Raw genomic sequence first — 26,092 nt, forward strand, 5'->3', positions numbered from 1 at the left:
TGGAATTTAAAAATAACTCTTCACTGTGTTTTGCCTGATTTCCATTTAAATTCAAGTGGAATGTAGTTGTATCCAAGGCTTAAATTGGGCTTTTTATGTGCCGGGGCTCTGTTTGGGATTTTGAGGGGTGCGTATACGAAGCTTTAAATCATATTAACTCACAAACTTTAAAATATAAGTTGAGAGAGCCCTTCGCTTTGAACAATAAAATGCTGATCAATCTCATTCTAGATGCCAGCAGTTTACAAAGCTGCATGTTAGAATAAATTCTTTCTGTAGGCCTGTGCACTTTCCTTGTGTCAATTTCAAATATCGCCATTTATTAATGTCAACAGAATTATATATATGACCTGTGTATTTCCAGTTATTTTCTGTCAAAACTTCATATAACATTCGCAATGACCGAGATGTCCCATTGCTGCCGCACACAACATGAACAAACCGCTTTAAATGCTTGAATTTGATTCAATTGACATCCTTTGGAAGTCAAGTCTTTCTTCAAAAACAGGTCATTATGACTTGAAACGTTAAAACAACAGTGTGCACCAGACGAGAAGCGGCGTGGTGCATCAAGTCTGCTGCAAGCGTGCGCAGACCGGGGTACGTTCCAAACAGATGATATCTCCCTCTGAAGGGCCCTTTGGGAAGGGGACAGCCTACAAAACATCACTTTGTCCAAATAAAGAGAAAATTACGCAATTGTGTTTTTTCCTTCAAAGCTTTCACATCAAGCGCTTTACTCTTCGATGGGCATAGGGAAGATCGCTTTAGAATGTAACGCAGGAAACGAGTTGGGTTACGTCGTTGCATATAGATCCGTTTTCCCGCGATTATCAATGCAAGTGTATACACTGACAAAAAGGGAAATTGGTTCTTGAACTTGAGATTTATACTGGGGCACAGCAGATTTATACTGGGGCACAGCAGATTTATACTGGGGCACATCAGATTTATACTGCGGCACGACTGAGTGGCACTCCATAAGAGCCGTACACAAGCGGGGAGCAGAGCGAGATGTTCAGCCTATGCGCAGGGCGGTCCCCGGCCCAACTTAACCCCTGGTTGTATCCTTCTAGCATTCATGTTAACACTAGTTTCTTCTGTATTATTTGTTACGTCTATGGGGCTAGTAACATATTTCATACCATTTTTCATAATGTTTCTTGTGTTAGTTATACTCCTTACTGTTCTTTATTTCTTTACTTTACTTGTGGTTCTCTTATTCGTTCACACACACATCTATGTGTATTTAAAGGTGGAGTGTATGGAATTTAATGGCATCTAGCGGTGAGGTTGCGAATTGCAGCCAACACTCACTCCTCCTTCTTCCGAAGCACTATGACAGCTGACACAGCACTACGTTTGCACATTTATGCATTTGGCAGACGCTTTTATCCAAAGCGACTTAAATTGCAGTATACTATACATTTATTTTGTAGAAAATCCCTGGGATCTAACCTATGACCTTGGCATTGCTAACGCCATGCTCCAACCACATAAAGGCACTAAGATGTCATCTTGTTTTCACATCTTTGCTGAAGGAGATTACATATTTACCAAGCACCCCCTTTAAGAGCAGTTTGTCTGTTTTGGGTTACTGTACAAACAACATGGCGAATTCCATGCAAGGGGACGCGCGGTTTATGTCTAGAAATAGCTCATTCTAAAGTGATAAAACATAATACTGCATTATGTAAGGTCTTAATACACCTCTGAAGACATAGTTATGTATATTATATTGCCTTCCTGTCAGTATCCTCCTAAATATTACACACAGCGCCTTTAAACGAACAGTTCACACAAAATGATTTACTCACACTAACATTACACCCTTGTAGTCATGTGATGGCGCAGCCTTTGTGTGCTGAACTGGCAGAAGTTGTAATGAATGAGCAACGAAGAAATGTGCCTCTTAAATATGCAGGGACATAGACACATTTTTTTATATTTTAATAACATGAAACATTTTTAGAATCTGGGAGTTTTCTTTTTTTGTGGATTTTTTACTTTGACTAATATATCTGAATAATATGAGTATTCAAATTGTTCCAGTAATAGTCATGGTCCTAAACTTTACTCATTTTTATAACTAAAGAGTATATCTGAAGGCATGTTTTGCTCTGCACTTGGCCTGATTTCCTTCTGACCTCTTGTTCTTTGTTCTAGATGTATATGTATGTATAGATGTATATAGGGTATGGCTGCTCCCCTGGCCTTTTCCTTGACATTTATTGGGCCTGTGCAAGGACATGCCCTTTTCTCCATCTCCCCAGTTCCTCTCTGTTAATCGTAAGGGTGGTTGGGGGGGGGGGGCTGGTGGATGGCGAAAAGCAGGCAGATAAGACCATTGTTTGGCCTGACAATGTCCTGATGATATGGCCAGAGAGGATCGCTAGCCTGCGCCTCCCTTTTCAGAGTCCGCCCGCCACCAGAGAGAACTCATTACAGCAGAGCAACCAGGTTAATTAGCTCACAGAGAGAAAAAGACAGGACAGCTGAGAGAAGGAAAGGGGGAGAGAGAGATAGACCTCAGGGTATCTTAAAGGAAAATAGATTGACATCTGTATTTACTCCAGAATAAGTTTTTAAAAACGGATTTCCCGCAGGTTGAAGGGTAGTGACATGAACGTATGACTGTTTTTTGCAACGCACGAAGCATTGTGGCTAACATCTAGTTCTTACTGTCTGGGTGTCATTCAATGCTAACCCCTAAATGTTTACATAAAATATGTTTTTTTCTTTCAAATGTAATGTATGTTAGCACATATCATTATGCTTGTGTATTATTAGAACTGATCAACAGGGGGAGCTCTGCCACCCCTCAATTCAAAGCCCTTAGCAGAAAAATACCTGCTTTCAGAGGTCACACTAGATCACAGGGGGTAAAGCAGCACTTTTTATATAGGCTGTCTCTTTGTGTCTGTTTGACAGTCTGTCTGACACACTTTGTGTATGTTTGTGGGCGTACTGTAGAATTGTGTTTTGTAGTGTGTGATCCTCAGGTGTGTTAGGGAATACCTGAACTAGTACAGCCTGAGCTAACTTCAGCGTCTGATTCAGAGCACATGCATTGTGAAGGGAATGTTGTCAAACTATATCCAGTAGTTTGTCTAAATAAGCGTATTTAGTAAAGTTATAGTTAAATAGTTATGAAAAACATATGCATGTAGCTCACTTAGTAGAGCATTGTGCTAGCAACAAAAAGGTTGTGGGTTCCATCTCAAGAAAAAACACACATACTTATAAAAGACATGTATACACTAGATGCACTGTAAGTTGCTTTGGATAATAGCGTCTGCCAAACCCATACATGTTTCAAACAATTGTTTTGGGTAACAGAACTTACTTTATTAATAATTGCATTCATTTATTGCATAAAAGTACTTAGCCAAACCTAAACCATCAAGAACAACTACTTCTAGAAAAAAACACATTTGTGTACTTTTACATTTGATTGATAACTTTTAAGTTACATATAAATATGACATGCTCGACAATGTCATTGTGTGAAAATAAGTCCCCCTATACACCTGTGAATGCACTGTGAGATAATATCTTAGATTTATCCTTAGATTTGTCTGTGTTTGTAGCATTATACAAGATATGTCAAAAGTTAGAATCACTTACTGATTCTTTAATAGCATTTTTACATGTATTAGGTAGGTTATAATAATAATCGTAAACCCAACATTTTACTCTGAAAGTATCTAGTTTCATTTGAGCATCTTAGTCACTCTTACACTTCCACCTACATTTTGTCTAATGTACTCTTTTATCAACCAGCTTCTTCTGGAATTATGGTCAATGTTTTATGTTCACTTTTTTCTTAGATGTTTAGATGTTTAGATGTTAGATGTATTTTTGGAAAGTTGTTATCTGGTGCTCCAATTATATTTTTGTCTACTTTTCAATGTTATCGGATTCTAAGATCATTCCAGCAAAGTATGACCCTAAACAGCAGGAAAAGAGGCTGGTATGAAATGTATATTTGTGGTAAATGGCAAATTCGGAGACATATTTGATGAAAATTAATGATAGAGATCTCTAGATTGAGTAGAGAACTGAGATAAATACATTCTGTTTCTCAAGAGAAAAATCTATAAAGCGTTTGCTGTCTAGTAGCAACATTTGAAAGATTAAAGACATTGTGATTTTCCCCTTCCTATGGGGTCATCAAACTTTGTCTGTCAGGCCAAGTGTTTCATCTAGGTCCTCTCAAAGTGCCTGTACATGTAAGTACACACTTTCCAATATTTATGATGTCAGCTTTATTATACTTTTGCCTTCATCAGTACTCTCAGTAATTTGGATCACAGAGGGTGAGACACTTTCAGCCAAGTCACTTTGGAACCTACATTAGAGTACATTACTGAAATAGGGCACGACAACAGGCACCTGCTCGAGTCCTCTATAATCTTTGTCAGATTGACTCTCACCTCCCTCTCTCCTATACAATACAATGAAGATGAGAGAGATCTAGAGGCGTTTTCCCCTTTCCTATATCATTATCCAATCATTTCCCATGTGTCTATGATCCTCCTGATGCAAACACACGCGCTCGGCAGATGTTGAAATGATAGAGTTGCAGACGGGCTAAGCCACTCTCAGATGAGAGGTGTCTTGTCTTTTTTCTGAAAGTGTTTGGTCAAAATGCTTTAATGCAGTTTAAAACTGTTACATTTCAGATGCTGTGGGGAATTAGACATAACAGGCAGGGGTGACGGAGCCTGGTGCTTGCAAATAAAACAGGAAATGTATCTTTCAAGGGAATAGGTGATGTATATCATTGGCTTCATTAAATACAAATGCAATATGACGCAACCAATTACAGTACGCTGTTGAACAATATTGGTTGGCTGCTAATTTTCATTTTGTCCATTGCTTTTGTACTTTTTCCGTGTCAGAAAGGCAACATTTGTCAAATAATGGACATTATCTTCCTATGCGGGGGTTTCCTCCGGGTACTCCGGTTTCCTCCCCTGGTCCAAAGACATGCATGGTAGGTTGATTGGCATCTCTGGAAAAATTGTCCGTAGGGTGTGAGTGCGTGAGTGAATGAGTGAGTGTGTGTGCCCTGCGATGGGTTGGCACTCCATCCAGGGTGTATCCTGCCTTGATGCCCAATGACTCCTGAGATAGGCACAGGCTCCCCGTGACCCGAGGTAGTTCGGATAAAGCGGTAGAAAATGGATGGATGGATGGATCTTCCTATGCTATCAAACCAGCAAACCGTAAACAAGACCCTGTTCAAACAGCTGATAGGAAATAATCCTCTCTGATCCCGGCATTTACCATTTTTATGACTGTGTGTGTTTGCACGTGCCTGTAAATGAGGCTGTGTTTACTTACAACCACTGCATTGGTTCTTTACCCCAGTTAAGTTACAGGTTTGATGGACTGATTTCCTCTTTCTCTTCCTCTCTGCTTCCTTTCCCTCCTTACCCCCTCATCCTTCCCACTCCCCCCTTCTCCTGTCTCTTCATTCTCTCTTTTCTTTAGAAAGAGCTAGAGGAGATGAGTGGAGCTGAGCGAGAGAATCCTCGTCCATTGTGTGTCAATCACAGTGTGTGTCATGGTCTCTCCCCTTTCTGGTGATTAGCTCTCTCAGAGCAGCTCCTCCGTATCTTCTCCAACAAATGCATCCAGTCTACAGCCAGTCAGCGAGGCCTTGAGCGTGAGCGGTACACACACACACACAATCCAATTACTCACCCTTTTTGTCACACCCAGCTAACACCACACAACACACTAACCGTACCATAAATTATGTTGCCGTGAACCCGCTGCAGTTCTCACACCATGACCGCAGAATGGGCGAGATGTTACTGCAAGAAATATCATGCGGTGTTACAGCTGATAGTGTGCTCTTTAACACTTAATGCAGGTGTTCGTACAGACCTTAGTCCATCGGATAGCTCTGGTTTTAAAAGCATGTGCTGCATAGACGGTTTAATTGGACACACACGCCTGGCCCGAAGTTAACTTCCAGTCTGTGTTTGCTTATTGTATAACAACTTATTTTATATTAAATTATATTAATCATATTTTTTATGATTAATTTATTGTATATGAATTGTATTAAATACATTAAAACTATTCAAGAGTTATTGAGTCTTTTGCAGAAGTTAAGTATGTTGTTACCACTGAAACCGTATATACAGTATGACTAATGACATTGTGTCTGTAAATTCTGATTTGGGTGATTTTTCAGTTAATAGTTTTAGCTGAGTGATCAGGACCTGCCGTCTAGAGCAGATACTGTATAGGACATCAGAATTAGATGCTGGAGAGGTGATGGAGCCACTAAAATTTGTGTCCGTGGCTTCCGCTTTTGTGTGGTCCGTCAGTTAAACTTTAGCGGTCACTCTGCACTTGGAACATCCAGATGTTGTACAGAAAGTTTATTGTGTTGGAAGCTGTGATGGACAAAAGTTTAGCAGGTATTTATCTTGTCTTTTATAGTTTTAAGTACATCAAGACTCAGACGAGTGTGTACAATTTCTCCAAATAATAATGTAATAATAATGTAATAAACAACAGGCAAAATGATTTCTGTAATCGGATAAATGAACTGGCAAAAAGCATACTTGCCCATTTAGAGAATGTATTTCTATTAAATAGGTAAAAGGCTTTATTTGAGCAATTTATAATACGGCACTTCTTAATTCTAGTGCCAAGGGTCAGGAAGAGCTTTTTTATGTTTAAGGTCTCTTTGTTCTACATATAACCCTTTCTTTGCAGTACATTACACATCTAAGAAACTTAACAGTGAGGCTGTTCGAAGGGATTGTCTAGAAATATAATAATTTTGGAGTACCATCTTGTATTGTTTTATTAAGTTATATTATATATACACATAAACTCCTTACTTAAAGAAGAGTAAAAGCTTTTGTTTTCAGAACATTGCAGACAATAAAATATTTTAAAAAACAGGCAGGGAAAAATACTAATTAAATAAATATTTTCATGGTATTCCAAAACATTTTATTGTTGTAAGCAGTTTAACATTGATGTGTACGATGATCCACTCATGTTCTCAGTCCATCACTTGGCGTTTTTAGGTTGAACCTGAAATCTATACAGTAAGCATGACCTGGGGCTAGAATTCCCACACCAGCTCTGGTGCCATCTTACCAATAACACAACAGCAGAAAATCTTCTTTTGTTTCCTGATGATTTATATCTTAAACAGAGAAATGGGAGAAGATTATGGAAAGAACACCACAAGGTGGCACATAAAAAAGAATTTACATAAACATTGTAATTTTTAAGTAAAAAAAGACATTTTGACTATTCATGTTACTTTGTTACAGTGCCACTTATATTTAAAAATAATAGTCAGCATAAAGGAAATTACAATTTTGTTTTATAATGTAGTAAAGAAAATTTTTAAATGAACCCTTTTTTCATATTTCGTGTGATATTTACTGTCTTTTATCTTCTCAGATGATACTAACTTATAACCATCACATTTATTTATTTCTTCTAATTCAATTTGCGTGAAAAAAAACATTTGTTTTTCACTTTATCTGATTTTCTCCCAATATGAAGCCCCAATATATGAAAAGTAGTAGCCTAATTGAAAATTGAAAATGATTTGAAAATATAATTTACACATTTTATATTAGTCTTTTTTATTATATTTTTACTCTCCCACAATTATTTATAAATACGATCACCAGAAGCAAGTTTTGTTTTTATCAAACTAATGCCCGATGTATTCCCTCTCCTTTATTGAGGCTAATAAATTGTACTTCATATCTTCTTTGAACGGAGTTAATAATTTAAAGATCATGAAAATCAGCGAAAAGCGCATCATTATTCTCTCGTGAGCACATGCACGGCAGTCAGTCACAGCTCGCGCGCGCTTGGTAATGACAGGCGCGCGGTTAAACGGGATCATGGCTCGCGCTTGCGGCGGGACGCTCGCGACGAAGTGGTTGCCGCCGCTGACACTGGAAGATTAGCCCGAGCGGCACTTTCACTACGCGCCGGTAATTTAGGTAATTTTATTGCATAGTTTGTCTATCCTGAAATTACGGCGCCAGTGTCTTTGTGTGCGCTGTAATTTGCCTGTTTCCCTCGCCGTGATTGAAGTGAAATGGAGGCTACCGGCGGCCGTGTTTTCTCTCACGGAGAATAGCTTCCTCTCACAGCTTTCCCCTTTCCTCTCCACCTCAATCCATTCACCTCTCATCTCTTTTCAAGTGAGAAATACAGAGTGAGTGCATGTGTGTTACTTCTCAGGACACCCAGACAGAGCACTATGAACGACGCTGGGAAGGTTTGATAAACTAAACCCCTCTGTGCTTAAAATGACTTATTTTGCTGTATTTTCAAATTATAATTAGTTATGATGGAATAGTCATTGGGTAGGACATCTTATTTATAGATACTTAGTGCCCTATGTGAATCTATAATTAAAATATTGCAATATGTTGGCTATTTCGTGATGGTTTACGAAAATGTCTTTAGTTTTTTTTTATGAGCATTATGCTATTACATTAGGCCCTATTTAACAGTTTATTATAATGTTATTCAATACAGTTCCATTTCATTGTTTCCAATTTTGACCTAAACTGGTAACTTTATTAAGAAATGTTGGTAGAGTGTTTGTTCTGTTTTGTTTATTTTCGTTGCTAATTGTTTAAGTGTCATTTTCTAATCTAGTTAAATATCACATGAGCCAAAGCTCTATAGATATGGCCTCAGTGTAAAATCTGTTGTTGTTCAGGGACCATGAATAGTAAACCCACATGGCAGTTGTCCTATAACAAATAGTGTTACAGGCCTGCATTTTGTCCTAATTGTGGCCAAACTGTTAAAGTCTGTTCAGGGTTTGAAAAGAGGTCTGTGACAAAATGTTCTGTTCTTTACCATGGAGACCTGGGTAGCACACTCTCCGTTTCTCTGGTAACCGAGGCCATTCTCCGTGGCGACGGCAGTTGAGCTCCCAGGGAGAGACAAAGGAGCGACCCGCACTGGTAATTTCTTATCTGGAAAAAAACCCCATTAGTGTCTGAGTTTAACTGGAGCCCACTCAAATGTAAGGAGAAATTATTGGCATGCAGCCCTGCTGATGGGTGGGCGGAGGGATGGAGAGGCCTGTGTGTGCATGGGTGGGGTGTCCTCCAATCCCTTGTCCCCTTCTTAACCGTATCAAAAATGCACAGGCTCACACGCAAGTTACTATACTACAACAGACTGTGCTGAAAGCAGATCTTTTAACTGCATGCAGTTTATTTTCATTTTTTCTAAAAGACAATTTTGGAAAATGTGAACAATAGTTGTCCAGCTCTGATCCAGAAGACTTCCTGTTTGTGGACAAACATTTGAACAAAATACAACCAACAGACCAGTTATAACCGATTCAGAATGTTAAACAAATATCTTGAAGAATTAAATATATATTTACTAAAAAATGAAATCGTAAGTGCTTCTGGAGCATTGTTTGCATTTTGCGAAATGGTCTATATAAATTAACTTTCCTAATCTAACACCTAAATGTAATAAATCAGATTTTTTATAATTTGTTGTTGTGTCACAATCATGGAAGGAGATAATCTAGACTATCAGAGATATCATTTGTAATGTCTGGTACTTTAGACCAGGGGTTCCCAAGGTTGGGACCCCCAGGGGGTCGCAAGGCTACGAGGGTGGGGTCGCAAGATGATTTCAAGAAATACGTTTTTTTATAATTAGAAATAGCGTATTTTATCAATAAGTGTAGCAAAATATAAAAATATTAGTTAAATTCAAAATCAAACCATGCAAATTAAAAGCCATCAGCCTTTGAAATTTCCTCCCCCTCGATCTTGACCCCTGAGTTGATTACGTCACATTAGCCACCGCATTAGGTTAGGTGCAGTAGGTCAATTTACAGCACCACGTTAAACATTCCCATATGTGCATACTGATTATTTTCAGGCTTTAAGTTTAGGATATTTTTATTTGTCAAAATGAAACGCTGGTTTATATCAACCAAAGACAATGCTAGGGAGGCCAGCGGCGGATTAGGGAGAAGAGCTGCAGTCAGAAAGGCTATCGTCCTTAGTGATGAAAAGAGGCCAGAGTTTGCATAAAGAGGATATCTATCAGCACTCGAATTAGTTTGATGAAATTGGGCATCTGAATTATTAGTTCATCATTTATGTATAACAAGTAAAATAATGAGTAAAAAACTATAAAGTCATATCATGTTAGAATGTATTCTTTTGTGTTGTCATTATGCCCAAGTTTGGATGGACTTAATAAGTGCATGTGCGCTGTTGCACGCAATGTTATTATACTTTACCCATATCCGAGGATAGTGGGTGTCTCCAGTCCCTGGCGCTGTTATTTTGGGGTTCGCGGGCTGAAAAGTTTGTGAATGACTTTCCATAAAGCCATGATTAAGAGAGTCAAGTGGTAACTTTTCTCCCCCCTCACAGAAGTCCAATGACCCCTTCTGTTGAAATGGCACGTTCCCCCGCCTCTCCGCTGTGCACTGATGTGACATTTGACAAAATCGTTTGGAGAATATCTCTTTCTCATTCTGGCTTCCATTCTCTCCTCCTTCTCTCTCTCTCTCTCCCTCTCTCCATCCTTCTTCCACGCATATATTCAGACACAGTTATACAAACAGAGCATTTAGAATCAAGTAGCCATTAGTTGCTTTAAATGGATAGAAGGGAGGCAGGCATGGATGGCCAGAAAACATTCTCACTCGGTTATTGTTATTTTACTCTCACACTTAATATAGCTTTCTGAGATCGAGAACCTTTCTGTAAGTGGAGAATGCTCACTTGAATGCCTCACTGTTCTTGAAGTGCAGCAAAGTGCATAAAGTTTATTTGGTTGTAGTAGTGTTTTAGAGATTGTTCGTTAAAATAGACTTTGCATGATGCTCACTCAATGAAACTAAACTGAAATGTTTTATTATGGTGTTTCAGATGTAATGTATTTGTTTTTGTATCAGTGTATAGCAGTGTTTGCTTAGTCTAATTGTTAAAAGCTACCGAAAGCATCATACCCCTCATCCCTCCTCCCTGTATCCTCTGCACCCCCCTGCCACTACCCCCAAATTTCCCAAAGTGTATCATTGCACAGCCTTATCAAAGTCCCACAACCCCTCTCATTAATATGTAGTCCAGACTGCTGACTCCAATGCATCATTGTCTAGCTGTGGGAGGCGGACTAATCACTCAGCCCCTATCAGCAGGCGGACAGAAGGCAAGCAATCATGTCTGTCAGCCAGCAGAGAATCATGCGAGATCAGGAGAGGTTAAACAAGGCTGACAGACGTGATAATGGCGACTCGGTTATAAATTAAGATGTGACGATGATAAAGAAAGAACTGGCCAAAAAGCTTGCATCATCTCCAATGCTCTCTTGGGTGCGTCTGTGAACGAGTTTGTTGCAGCATCATCAATTTTCGTCCCCTCTGAACACATACTGAGAAACTGAATGAGGCTGTCCCGAATCACAACATACATCTGATGAAATGTCCACAAGTTTGTGCTATCTGACGGGAGTCTCCTCTCTGCCAGAATTGGAATTAGGAGAAAGCGGGGTTATTGAAAGAATGGGTGTGGTAATGCGCTGTAATGGGTCGGGGACCATTTTGATTGCCGGTAGTCCAGTTAAAGGCGCTATCTTCCTCTTAGATATAGAGGCAGGCAGCTGTGACTTCTTTCCTATGGTAGAGATGGACTGTTATCTGATGGGAAGTTTTTTTTCAGTATATCTGTGTAATTCCAGATAAAGAGGATACAGAACTGACATTTTCTTTCTGTAGCGCGAGAGATTAGCATTGCAGGACCTTTAGTAGAAGCTGACAGGGAATTAGGAAAAGCCGGGGGAAAGTAATCCATCCTTTATTTTCTTTTGTTGTGTGATAGTCTGTTTGATCATAGCTGTGAGTACATGCGAGCTATATGAGATGTTTCTCTGTAATTGATTAGCTTCCTGAGGTACAGAGGATTTCGCTCTGAGGATGATCACATCACTCAGGCTATTTCAAAGCGTTATCTCTACTCTCTCGATTAAGCTATATTTTTATACATGAAGCCTGTGTTGTCTGTGTATGTGCGTTCACGATAGGGTGTTTGTACATGTCAGGGGTTATTCCTATTTCCTATACTTCAAACCTTGTCACAACTGGGGTCAGGGGTTAAAGGGAGAGCATGGTATTTCACGCCCCTCTCATCCTCCATTTGGCAGTAAGTACTCTCAGCTCACTCTTCCGCACCACCACACCTCTCTCACACACACAACAACTGACACAAGGGCTCTGCTACAATGCACACACAAACAAATACACATTGTTTGACCTACTCAATGGGGCTTTCTCAGGCTAGAATCAAAATAATTTGGCACTTTTCAGTCGCAGCCGTCTCTTTGACTGGGAATTTGTTTTACTTCACTATTTGTCTTTCTTCTTTTTACATTAGTAGTGCTTGACTTTTTTTCCAGTAAAGTTATGGTGATTGAGATGCTGTTTTGATTACTAGAGAGAAGAAAATAGATGAGGTAATCTTATTTTAAAAAATGAGAAATTGTCAACTTCTTGTCCTATATCCAGTTATGGGATTCATGATTTTTATTCTATTAGGTTGACTCAGTGAAAGGGATATAGATAGTCAGAACATCGACAGCAAATGGGATCAAGATAGTAATGCAAGGCAAAACAACACATTATTAAAAACCTCTGAATAAATACAGCTGTATAAGGTCATATTTTCATATTTTTTTATAGATAAAATAATTGTATACTTATGAAAAATGAATGACACATATGCTTCTTTTGTAGCATATATTTAGTGTAGTTACCCTATGCCTATTTGCAAAAACGTATGCTTCTGGCATTTTATTAACCAGGTTCTTGTGGTCTCACCCTGAGGTGCATTTTAAACAGTTCACATCTGTTATTGGCTCTTATTGACTACTCATTTGGTCCTAGTCGTCTGTTCAAAACATTTATTCTTTTGTTATAAAATAAATGTATGTTTTGGTACAATAACATTTTTCTCCACAATTTCAAATAGTCATAGCTTAAAGATTAAAACACATTTTAGTCAAGTGACCTTAAACTTTCAAGCGGTTGTGTGTTGAAAAGGGAATTACAAATGTCAGGAACCCAAAAGCCCCTCACAATACCATTTCTATGCTAAAAAGGATACAATAAAAGAAAGTCATAGGCTACATATGTGTAACACATCCTTGATCTAATTTTTTTCTTCACATGTTAGAAGGTACTGTATGAGAGCATCTATTCCTCTTTACAGTACTAAAGGGTAAGGACAGTACAAGGCTTTCCAAGTCTTTATTTATCCAAGACATTCATTATACAAATTCCATGAATTCTCCATCTCAGTCAGAAATGAAAAATATTTATTTAAGTTTAAATGTTACATAAAGTTACAGGTTCTGAAATTTAATAGGAATGCATCTGTCCTTAACCTTTAAACGTTGAAAGACTAATTTCTTTTTTATTTGGTGTTTTTGTTAATTATGAATTTACATAATAACCATAATAACACCAAAAACATTAACCTTAACATTATAATTAATGTCCCAGGTGTACGTTCATGTGTAATTTAAAATAGTTTGAATGCAGTTTTAAGCTGTGTTCATCTTAATGTAAAACTTTGAAGGAAGGAAATTGAACATTAAGTACATTCATTAATTAAAATCATATTAAGCCAGTCAAGTAGTAGTACTCTCATGGCCTTGTTCAGACAGTGAAATTAATTGACACTTTTAGAAACTCTGAATGCTTTTTCTGGTTCACTGAGCTGATCAGTCTAGGCCTAACTTAATGGAAGAGCTCTCTGTGAATTCGAACTTCAACTGAGAATCTATTTTGCAATAATGATTTTAACACAATAGAAGTTATGAATTTAATATAACTGAGCCCATAGCTAAATAAGCATAAAGATGTATGTATTGGCCTAAAACTGCATGCTTAATTTTTTTTGACAATATGACCTTTATCGTGATTTGTCCTGCCAAGCAAATGTACTTCTGGTCTTGGATAATGATTATTGATAATAAGTTACTTCTGTTTTAATGACTCCTTTGCTTCTTTTGGAAGCGACAAAGAATGAAGCATTAGCTAGATTTCCAGACTGCAAGGCAAAGAGAAATAGGCCAGGCTTTCACAGCTAGATTGAATTTATCCAAAAGAGAGGATAAAGGACATTTTTAAGAGCCAACTAATATTCTCCTAGTAGTTAACAAATAGCTTTTTAGTGTCATTTTTATGTACAATATTTATTTACATTTTATCACCAGTTTTCAACCCTGTTTGACAACAGAAAAACGTATTTATTTAGAAATAAACCTAGTGTACTATATACTGTATGTCTTTGTGAATAGGCAATTAATGTGGAACTTGCATTCTAAACAAGCACTTTGTATTTTGTTATATCCAAGAATTCACATTCACAAATAGCCCGGCCAGAAAAAAATCAGGATTCATAACCCAATGTCACATCTCTTGGTTTGAAAACTAAATTGTTGACGGATAAATGATCTCCTTGGAATATAGAGAAGGTCGCTACTAATGTAACAACCTTGCCAGCAAAATGCTGTTTGAAAGGGTATTGTCTATAGGGAATTCTCACTGTTAGTAAGAGTTGTTGGGACCTTGTTAGTCTGAGTGTAGCTGTGATTCATATTAGCAGGTTTCTCTTTAAATCCTTTACAATGTTTTTGTTTTTTATGTATTTGGTCAAACCACCCTTTTACAATTCCTAAATATTGACCAGTTCAGCCAATACAAACTTGCCAGCTGCATAAAATGTTTTAATGATAGTGTATATCCTCTAAACCTGTTTTAATGTATATCAACACACCATAAATCAACCTATTTGTTGTTACCCAATACACACCCTATAAAATACTTTACACCATGTTGCTTTGAAATTACAGTGGATAGATTAGTCAAATTCATTCAAATTCATCCAATCACCTAAATAAATGTTAACTTACAACAAACATTTTCCGATAGTTAGCTTCAGATCTCTCAATCTGATACGGCCATAAAGGATGAAAGCAATGTGAATACAGATGAATCAGGTTAATTAAGTCTCTTGCTATCTCTGAGCACAGTACAGTTAACCCTTATGGCAGTATTGATGAGCAAGGTCTATTATTGACTATTGACTCGATGTTATTCCAATCAAGGGGTAATTACTACCCTAAATCCTGTGTGTGGGAGATCAATGATTTGGCCTTCGATGCATCAAACATCACTGTCTTTATTGGTTTAAGTCACAGCAGTATTGGTGACAGATGTCCCATCCGCTCCATGCTTACTCTGAGACACCCTTAATCAAATTGATTGTTTTAGTTACATACGGAGAAACAACAAGAGGCAAAGGTGAACCTATCCAAACTCAGTGAGCAGACGGAATAAGCTGTCAATCCTAATCCTGTAAACCTGGTCTCTAGACACAGTGTATCAGTGGCAGCACCTGGGGAGCACAGCAATAGACAGCCAGTCAATAAAGTACGCTTGAGGTTAATCACAATTTGGCTGTAAAAACACTTGAAAATCTGAAGAGTAACATGAACGCCAATAAAATGATAACATTTATATTTCTCTGCTTGCATTTTTTATTTTTAAACATGTGTGTTTATGCCAAAAGAGGTCGTTTTTAGAAGGCTGATATAAAAAGATGAAGGAAGTGCAGAAATGGAAAGATAAAGATAGAAAGATAAGATGTCGCAATGGGTTGAATATGGTACATACAGTACATTCTTGTGAGAGAGGGAGGGTGAAGGGGGGAATAAGGAGGGGTATACATTTGAAAGAGGTCTGACAGAGGCGCCCCATCAGCAGCCCCAGGTGTCAGTTGGTGAAAAGGCAAAGATTCAAATTAGAAAAATTAATAACAGTGTGCTAGATGGGGAAGGAAAAAAACACATATTTTGGAATACAGCTGTGACAAGACCAGAGGAATTAGTCCAATTTAAAGTGGTAATTGCTCTGCTAATTCCTCTGCTAATTTCTTCTTCAGTTTAACTAAGGATGATAGCATAAAAGCTTGAGGCTCAAGTTTAACCCTTTCAGAGTTCGAGTTTAACCCTCTCTCTCTCTCTCTCTCTCTCTCTTCTCTCTTTCTCTCCCGCTCGCTCTCTCTGTAATTATTTCTTAGTCTGTCTAAATCCTTCAAATCCATCTATTTTTTCTTGTCTTATTCTTTTTTTAACCCTTCATGTTGCTTAATTGGAAACTAATGTACTAATTATTGTAAAAGCCTGAAAATGAAAAATTCTCCTCAAGTTGTTCCAAATCTGAATAATGTTTTGTTCTGATGGCAACATTTTCTTTGTAAATTTCTTTGTTCTGTTGAACACAAAATGAGATATTTTGAAAAATGCGGGGAAAGCAAACAGTTCTGGGGCACTTTTGACTACCATTGTAATTTTTGCCTACTACGGTAGTCAATGGTGGCCAAGAACTGTTGGTTACAAGATTCTTCCAAATATCTCTCTATTATTTGTGATTTGTTTGACCTTGTAGTGAAGTTTTCATACCGTGACTGATGGCTTTCTGATCAGCCTTACGAACTAGACTAATTGGTCTGAAAGGCTGATATGTATTGAATTTGTTTCTCATCAAGTGCTTGTGTTGCTGGGATTTGACAAGGAAACAATCAGCAAGCCTACAATGGAACACAATGGCTGTCTTTTAGGAGTCACATAATGCTTAAATTTGATTAAGAATAAGCCAAGTCACTTGGATTTTCCATTAATTTCAATATATTCTGACATGATGAAATCTGTGGTCTTTAAAAACGAATCTTTAATTATTACATTCAGTTTAGGTTATTTCAAAGTATGCACAGTCCAAAAGTTTAATTAAAAGTAAAAAGGCATAGTTCAGTCACAAAATGAAAATGGTCATCATTTACTCACTCTCTTATCATTTCAAACCTGTATGACTTTCTTTCTTTAGCAGAACATGAAAGAAGATATTTTGGTAACCAAAAAATTGTGATACCCATTGACTTGCACTGGTTTTGTGTCCCTGCTATAAAACTGAATGAGTTCCTCCGTCGTCAGGTAACCAACATTCTTCAAAATATCTTCTGTGTTCTGCAAAAGAAAGAAAGTCATAGAAATTTGAAATAACAAGAAGGTGAGTATTTGATGAAAGAATTGTCATTTTTGGGTGAGCTGTTCCTTTAAATATAAATTTTTAGCTGAGACAATAGAAAATCACTGTTTAACTATTTAGTGTAAAAACTATTTTTTGTTGTTGCTTTGTTCACTAATGTTTTGTGCACCAAATACTGTTAAGTGAAAGACAAATGTAGTGCTTTCCTAAATATGTTGGTTAGTCCTGATCCCATTGCTGTCATAGATTGAGATAAATGTTTGCACGAACGGAGGAAATGACTCTTCAGACAGTTCCTGTGCGAGTTCAGGCAGTCACTTTAATTCCCATCTGTCATGGTTAGTTTCACAGTTGTCATCTGCTTTGCTGCTGCCCAGCGGTCTAACTGTAGCCTTTAACCTGAATGCATTCTAGCTAAATCACATTAGCAGGCCGAGTGTTCTTTGGCCATCCTTTGAACCAGCTGAGTAAGACATCTGTCCTGTTGCGTTCTATCTCAGCGGCCTCGCTTGTTTCTTCATGCTCCTTGTCTTATCTGATTTTATGCTTATTAAATGCCAGTGTGAGAGCCGGGAGCTACCGGCCAAAGTTCAGCTATACACAGTGGTGAAGTAAGATTTCGGCTGTCGCATTTCAAATGAGGCCGATTTGTTCGTCCTCGTCGACGTGACACGGCCTTTCTCTCCGACTTTATCAGTTACAAATGTCAGCGAGGAAACAACGGTCCTGATTCCTGCATGGCTAATTGTTGGGCCTTAATTAGCCTTGCAGAATAAGGTGTGCGGTACGCTGAAGAGCTTCCTTTCATTGAGCTTTCAGAGTCTGTGATGCAGCCGGAGCCTAACAGCAGATGCCAATCTAAAGAACATGCTCTTCCTATTCAGGTGCATCTCTCGGAGGAGGGGGGGGGGGTCATGGGTAATAGGATGGTGAATTGGTGGTGGTGGCGAGGTGTGCATAAGTGATAGAGGGGAAAAATAATAACATGTCCTCTAACACAATTTTTTGTCACATTGTATTCCCGTCTTAAATCAAGGTTGTTGAGTACTCATTCAAAGCCCTCATGTTCATGGTTCAATTAATGGTATGGTTTATTTTTTTTGGTGCGTATGTTTGTGTGTGTCTGTACCATTTAGGATCAAGTGCTCACCTTAGATGGCGGCCTCCAACAAGGTGATTTACACGCTTCCAGTTCAATGTGTGAATATTCAAATCTCTATTTTATCTATGGCACAAATGACTACTTTTGATGAATGACTCAAATGACTCATGTGTTGAAACTTCACCTGATTTACTCACATGTAAGAATATACTAATAGACGCAAAATTAAGCTATCTTTTCATCCGTCGCCTAGGAGGTGTTGTTGGTCGGAAAGGTAACAAAGGCGTCGTTTGATGGCCAAACAATGACACGCGAACGCACACGCTTTGCTGTTCTGCATAGCTGGATGGCAGCTCTATTTGGTGTGGCCTGTGGCGCGTGGCAATTTTGTACTGGTTTACAGTCAATACTGATGTCTCCATCTGAAATAAACATTGTCATTATCGGTATTCACAATGGATTAAATTACCTCAAGCTTCTCTATGGCGGGGCTCAGCGCAGCGTCTTATTGTGTAGGTAACAATGGCTGCGAGATGCATTTGCCTGGCATTTATCACTACACCACTGACCTGTAGAAAACCATGTCCCCATTTTAACGTATAGCAGCGGTTTGTGACACATTTACAGTATATGTGTATTAAGCTTGAAAAATGTTGCTCAACAAGGAGCTTGTGTGGTTTACAGTATGTATACAAACAAAGGTCTATGATAAGTTGGCCAGCGAAGCGCCGCACCTCTGACCCACAGTTTCACTTGTTCAAACGCACATCTTATCTTTTTTGGATTCATGCATTCGTGAATGAGAACATAATTCCTTGCTTTGGACTCTGGAGGGACCTGTGGTACAGTGAGCCAGCGAGCAGATGCAAACCGTGGCTTTCTCAGCCTGACTGTGTTCAGGAGCACAATGGTGCAGTGGTGCATATTCCACTCAAGGCCGGGGCACCGAACTCATTACGGGGTCATGCCGGCACATAATGGAAGTTTAGTCAAGGCCACATGACTGAGAGAGCGTGTGGGTTGAAACCGTCAACCTGAGGACGCGCACAGACGCAGCCTTCCACAGCCTTCCTCTCTCTCTTCTGAAGCTGAACCCAAGGACAGACGCCATTCAAACTGTGTTCTCAGAATTCACATTCAAACCACCGGAGCTCTCAATTAGTGTTTAGCTCATGAGGGCCACCTTGAGCTAGCATGAGAGGAGAGGTGGGTTTCAATGTGTCCCGGCCGCACAATAGCCGGGTGAAAGCGGGGGCTGATGAAGTTGTGGTGTAGCAGAGGTGGGCTCGGAGACGTTATATTCGCTCCTGCTTTGTTTTTCATTCTTTTCTTTCTTTGTTTTCTTCGTAGTTTGTTATTGTTTCTCTGTTATTCCTTATCACCATCTTTTATGTTCCAACCATGCTGCCAGCAAATCGATGTTGTTAGAGTAAATGTTGAATGATTGTCTTGTCTAGCAGTTAAAGCATTACAGCAATGTGTAATGAAAATGTTAAAGTTTTAACCTTTTTTGTTAGTCAACTAGTTTGGTATCAGGATGCAGGTTTCTTGTAGATATCAATGTCTCTGAAATCTAACAGTGACATTTTTGAAGCTCTATGTCTGAAAATTCCTTTGAAGAGTCATCTTAATATTATTAATAGATAGATTAGACTTCTTCCTCTTTTCTTTACAAGAATATTGTATATCGCTGCTGTCCTTCTGAAAATCTCCATAATTCGTGACTAATTTTTTGCCTCATATCATTATATTACCTTTATGTTCGTCACTGGGTTTTGTGAATATCTAACCATTAAAAAGTGCTAGTCAACATCGACGACAATCACTTCAAACGTACAGTGGTTATTCCATTTCCTGAAAAACAGTAATTTAGAACATCTGAGGTTTCGTAAGGACGGTGATGTTTATTTTACTATACTGTCAATGTAAAGTTTATTACTTAAAAGCTGTTTATCATTTGTATTTATCATAGTTTTATTTTATTTTTTTGTTTCCATCAGCATAGTCCTGCTAACCATTTTTGGGTCATGACCCACCAGCTGATAACCAATGGTGCTGGCCATCCAAATAGTTGGAATTACTCATTCCATTTACTGAATTTTAGCCATTTTCCAACAGAATTGGAAGCAATGATCAGGAGGGAAACTGTGAAAAATGCTAATCTTATAAAGTAATCCAATTACAGTAAATACTGTATGTTTGGAGAGAGCCATATATGGTTTCCTCTATATTTATACTTATCTGTTTCACCTCTCTTTCTCTGAATTAAAGGTATAGGCAAAAGCCAAGGCTTTGATCTTTCATCTTGTTTGTGTGTGTGTATGGGATTGTGTAATAGTGCACGTACATTTATGTGTCTGCGTGTGTGTCAAGGAACCAATAAGTGACGGCTAATAAGGAGGCCTCTTGCTCTCTCCACCTCAAGCACTAGAACCTTCCGCAGCTTTTCCCTTCTTGTCTCTCCCCGGCTTTCTCTCCATCTGTCTCTCGCTCACTCTCTCTCAAACACCTGGCAAATATTATTCATGGCTACAAGGGCAGCATTTTTGAAAGGAGCAGTTCAAAGGCTTTGCCGCTGAGAGCAAAGTGAAGGTGTTTTTGAAAGACTGGAGTGCACTTTTGCGCATGCTGCAGCGCACGGCCCATTTCCGCTGATGAAATGGTGGGGGGGGGGTTGGGGTGCGAGAGGGCATGCGTCCGAGTGTCACGGTATGGACGATGGCCATATAATAATACGATGAAACTGAAGAGACAAAAGAAAACTTGGTTTTAAGAAGCCTGTAACTGTGTATGCATGCTGGAGGCGGCGATATTCTTCAGCTCACGACCGCCCATCTAAGCGAGAAAAAAGAAAAGCTTATTGTTTGGAATTGTGACCTGGCCACTTTGGGAGTGAAACCAATCCTGCGCTGGGTTAACAAGCCAGCAACCTGCTGCTCATCAGGCCAGCTAATGAGTTCTCTCACGCAGCCCTATCACATGACCTTTAGGGTCACATGACCCATCAAGCCCTGTCTGCCTTTCCCTGAATCAACTAAATATTTCATTTAGCTGCAGATTAACACCAATCAATTAGTCATCAGGGCACGGGCCAGAATCAGTCACCTGGAATACCACGCTCATAAAAAAGTTCAAGGGTGAACCAGAGTGAAGCAAGTCTGTGTTACTTTGTGTCGCCTGATGAGTGCGTCTTGTGTTCTTTGCATAGGTATCTTAGCTTCTAAACCTCTGCACAAGTATTGTCGAATATATTCAACTAAAGTGTAGAGCTGAATTAGTGAAATGGAAAATCTAGTTTATATCAGTGATATTTGATGTGGATATCTTTGTAAAGGATGTTTGACAAGCAAAAGCGTACACATTTCCCCCGCTAGTTCCCTCTCATATGGTTTTCCCCACTTATTAGTTAACTTTGGTTACATAAGATGTGTGTATGCAAGCATTCATCAACTATTTATGTTGAATTAGCGAGGTGACTGCTAAGGGTCAACAGCCTGACTTCAGGATTAAGTGTCACCTTTTGCTGCTGGGCTCAAGTATCAACGCTGTTTTCTCTGTTGCCCACACGTTCGCAAATCTGCTGCGTCTGCGGATGAGAACTAGAACAAGAATGAAGGGACAAAAGCAGAATTAGGGGGAAAACAAATGTTTCCTCACCTCTCCGAGTATAGTGGGGGTGTGAATATGTGATTTGATGGGATTATGTGGATATTTAAAATGAGAGGGGGTGGACTCAATCCTCCCCGAAATCTTTGTGCTTGTGCGCGTGTTTATTTTTTTACCTTGTTGTGTGGCACGTAAAGCCTGTGATTAAACAAAGGATATGGCATGTCTTAAACCAAAACATAAGAATGGCAGCGTTGCAGAAATCCCCAGAGATGGATTCTTTACAGCGAGAGAAATGCCTTTTCGAAAATAAAACCTCAGCCAGCAGTATTGATTTTAGTCTGTTTTCTCTAATCCAGAAGCACTTTTGAAAGATTTTTGTACACCGTTGAAAAACAAATTTGGTTGGAGAGAGATCATGGAAACATGGAATCATTAGTAAATTGTAGAGACTTTTTGCTTGAAAGAAATGATGAAATATTGCTGGAAGATTTTTAATAGATTCAATAATTCATTTTTGTATTATTTTATCATGATTTTTTCCCAATAAAAATATTGTAAAGAGCTTGTTAACAAAACAGTGTTTAATTATTGGAAACATGTATTTTTATTTCCTCTTAAGTGCAGGTTTTGGAGATACAAGCTTTTAGACCAACGGCGGCGATTGCAGGTGCATGAACATATGGACGTACTGTAAGTTGAATTCAATTTTATTTTATTTAAAGAGCGCTTTTTACAATGTTGCATTGTTTCAAAGCATCTTTACAAGAAAACCAAGCAAAACGAAAAACACAGAAAAATGTAGAATACAGTACTGTACAAAGTATAGAAAGAGCAAGACCGTTGTAATAAAGCAATGTTTATGGAATTTACAGAACCCTGAGCCAATCTATCAGCAGTCTCCCCATGAGCAAGCCAACATGGCCCAAAGGCAAGGACCCAAAACTCCAATGATGAAAAAATATATAGAAAAAACATAGGGAGAAACCAGTCTCATCCTGGAGGGCCATGTCTTCTCTGACATGTTACAGCTGCACTACAGCTGTAAAATAACTGTTAAAATAAATAAAGTAAATCAATGGTATTGACAGGCATGGATAAGACAATGATATTCTCCTATGTTTGATTTCTCAGTGAAAGGCTGTTTGTATCTGTGATTCAGGTTGATTTATTGTTCTGAGTTTCTCAACGTTTTCTCATGGATGATAGAAGTGGTGTTGAGTGTCCCATTCCCAGGCTGTTGTAGGGTGATTACTGTCTTTCTGAACAATAACGTGGGAACCCGCTCTGAAATCTATCAGATAATGACCCATCTCTGTTAGAAGAGAAATTGCCGAGGAGTTTGCCTGCTCTTTGCAAATCTTTCTAATTTCAGGTCCTCTTGCCTCCACTCTCCTCCTCTCTCTCTCTCTTCTCCTCTCGTCTCCTCTCTTGCTATTTTCACGTCCTTTATCAAGGTGTGCTGTAACGTCCCTCCAAATAGTCCTTCTTTTCTACTGGGCTGGAAGCTCCCTGGGGAGGTGACCAGGTTATTAAATATGAATGGGAGAAGGGAAGGGGCGGCATATATTCCCTTTAATTTTTGTGTATTATTAAGCAGGTGGCTGAATATGATAGTGCTGGCTGTCATGTCTTTAATTAGGGGCTATTTTCCGTCAGCTCAGCTTACAGTGGAGCTCTGCTGTTCATCTGGAGTTCACACGGCCTCTAGCCACTGCTCACCCATTTCATCCAGTCATTCCCACCACGGCTCCACCACGTCCGTGAACATCTCTCCTATCAAACTTATATATCATTTTACATACTGGTGCTCACTAATAGCCTACAAATTTCTAATGTTTTGTACCTGGTTTTACTTTGCTGAGCACTTCATTTAGATTTTAATAGGAGGACAGTCATTTGGTGTAGTTACATGGTGGTTCACTCCCACCCACGATGAATTCATCTTGCTTAGGTCTGCTAGCTGTCAAAACAAATCAAAGCTAATAAAATGCTCATTGATCTCACTGAGGCCGTTCGGATGTTGCGTGTTCCCACCTGTTATCTTTTTGTCTTAGGAATATCACAGGGCTGATTCTCCCAGAGTGCCATGGGGGTGGCTGCTTAACACTTGCTCGCAGGTTGTCACAACAGTCGAGAGTGATGGTGTTATTTTGTGGCTCTTGCTGTTGTTTATTGCTTGGTTTGGGGTATTTCTAATGATTGTTGTTATTCGGCTAAATGAGGCAGCAATAATTAGCGTACGACGGATAATTAGACTCCACAGGGCTGTAAAAGAGAAGATGTTCAGAGATGGCGAAATACAGGTGGACTAGGCCGACTAGAGTCTTTGACAAGATCATTATTACCTTTTTATTTTTATGATGAACATATGTATCTGTGAAGTCTCCAATACTTGATGCTGACTAATGTGGGTTACAGGGAATCGTCTTCTGAAATCAGTCTTTCCGTATTTTCAAGGTGCCACATCCATTGGGTAAAATTAAAACTTCAGTTTAAAGTATTTACAGGGGCACAGTTTGTAAGATTTATAGAAAGAATGTGTATGATATTTTCTTTTATTGAAAAGAAACAAACAGCTTCAAACAGCAACGTTCATTTTTAACCAATGACAACAGCTATGCCAAAAGTGATATTCTCAGCAAACCAAGCCCTGTGTGTCAGTGTTGTGTAATTTATTGTATTTTAAGTCATTTTTGGATTAAATTGTATTGTGACATTTATGTGCTTGTTACGGCAACACATTACTTTGTTTCGGAAACAATGCTATTGTATGTGTTTAAAAGACTGGGAATGTAAGAGCAATATTTTAATAGTGCTTTTGGAGCATTTTTAAAGCTGGATAGTTAAAATCAACATCCATCCGAAATATTTTAGGCAGGAAAACTTTAGTACTCATCATGCTGATTTTCTACAACATCTTGCTGCCTTAAAGGAACAGTTCACTCAAAAAGGAAAGTTCTGTCTTTATTTACTCCTCAAGCTGTTCCAAATCTTTATACATCTCTTTGTTCTGATGAACACGGTGAAAGATATTTGGAAGAATGCGTGTTACCAAACAGTTCTTGGCCACCATTGACTTCCAATGTAGGAAAAATGAATTTGTTCTGTTGAACACAAAAGAATATATTTTGCAGAATGTAGGAAAGCAGACAGTAACAGTCCTTTTGTCATTTTTCTCTATGGTAGTCAATGGTGGCCGAGAACTGTTTGGTTACAAGCATTCTTCCAAATATCTTTTCTCTTATAAAGATTTGGATGGAGTGCTCGTCACGCCAGGGCAGGTTTTGTGCTAAAGCCCATCACAACATTTCCTGACAGCTGAACAAGTCCCCTGATATACCGGAATAACAGCACTGCACTCTGCCCCTCTGTGGTTTATATTGGCTTCAGCATTGCAGTAAAAGAGTTAAAATCTAACATAATAAATGAGAGGATGGTAGCAAAATGACTCATTTACTTCTCATTTTCTTTCCACTCCACCATGCCTCTCCTCTCTTCTCCCTGCTTCTCTTCTCCCCGTGTCTCGTCTCTCCTCTCCTCCCTCCTGCTCTCAACATTGTGTTGGTCTATCTGATCCTGGGCTCTTTTGTTGCTCTTTGAAAGGCCCGACCCGACACTCATTATTTTGTCCTTTATCTTCCTCTCTGACGCTCTGATTAGGGTGGTCGGGTTTGACAGTCGCCTCCACAGAGATCCTATCCATTACGCTGTCACCAGGGGTAGGGTGTGTGTGTGTGTGTGTGTGTATTGGTTTGTGAGTGATAGTATCTGTGTGTGTGTAAAGTGTTAGTGAGAGAAAGCATGTTGCACAGGATTAAAGAGGTATATGTTTATATATGACTAGATATGCCTTCATCAGGGCAAAGATGGATAGAATAACGCTTGAGAAAATAGCTCAAGTAAATAATTGCAAGCACATGCGTATGTTTGCGTATAAGGGGTGTTTTGCAGGCTAAGTGTGTACGATGTCAACAAAAAGTGTAGTGTGAGCATCAGCAGCCCATCTCCAACTAATTATACCAACCTCCTTGTTAATTAAATCCTTGTTAGAGGTGGAAGCAGAGAAGCTAATTAAACTGCTCTCTCCTTTCAGAATTGCTGGATGATATAGAATCCACGTGCATGACTCGGGGAAACACAGCTTTTGTGTAATGAGTCCGATGCGAACGTGTTTGCTCTGCAAGTGTTCTGGACTGAAGCAGAGCAGACTGTGTGTTATTGTTCCCGCATCTCTTTCTCACACGCTCTGCATCTCTCTATTGCTCTGCCTCTCT

The 26,092-nt window shown here is 38.9% G+C and overlaps 1 long non-coding RNA gene across 1 annotated transcript; it reads left to right on the top strand.

Moving 5' to 3' along the window:
* The first annotated feature begins 7,905 nt into the window (after positions 1–7,905).
* LOC130427810 (uncharacterized) lies at positions 7,906–23,240 on the top strand. The gene is made up of 3 exons (XR_008907361.1): positions 7,906–8,003; positions 22,438–22,508; positions 22,691–23,240. It is a non-coding gene; the product is annotated as an uncharacterized LOC130427810 (long non-coding RNA).
* The last annotated feature ends 2,852 nt before the right edge of the window (positions 23,241–26,092 follow it).

The sequence above is a fragment of the Triplophysa dalaica genome, chromosome 8 (genome assembly GCF_015846415.1).
Source record: "Triplophysa dalaica isolate WHDGS20190420 chromosome 8, ASM1584641v1, whole genome shotgun sequence".
Lineage (NCBI taxonomy): Eukaryota > Metazoa > Chordata > Actinopteri > Cypriniformes > Nemacheilidae > Triplophysa > Triplophysa dalaica.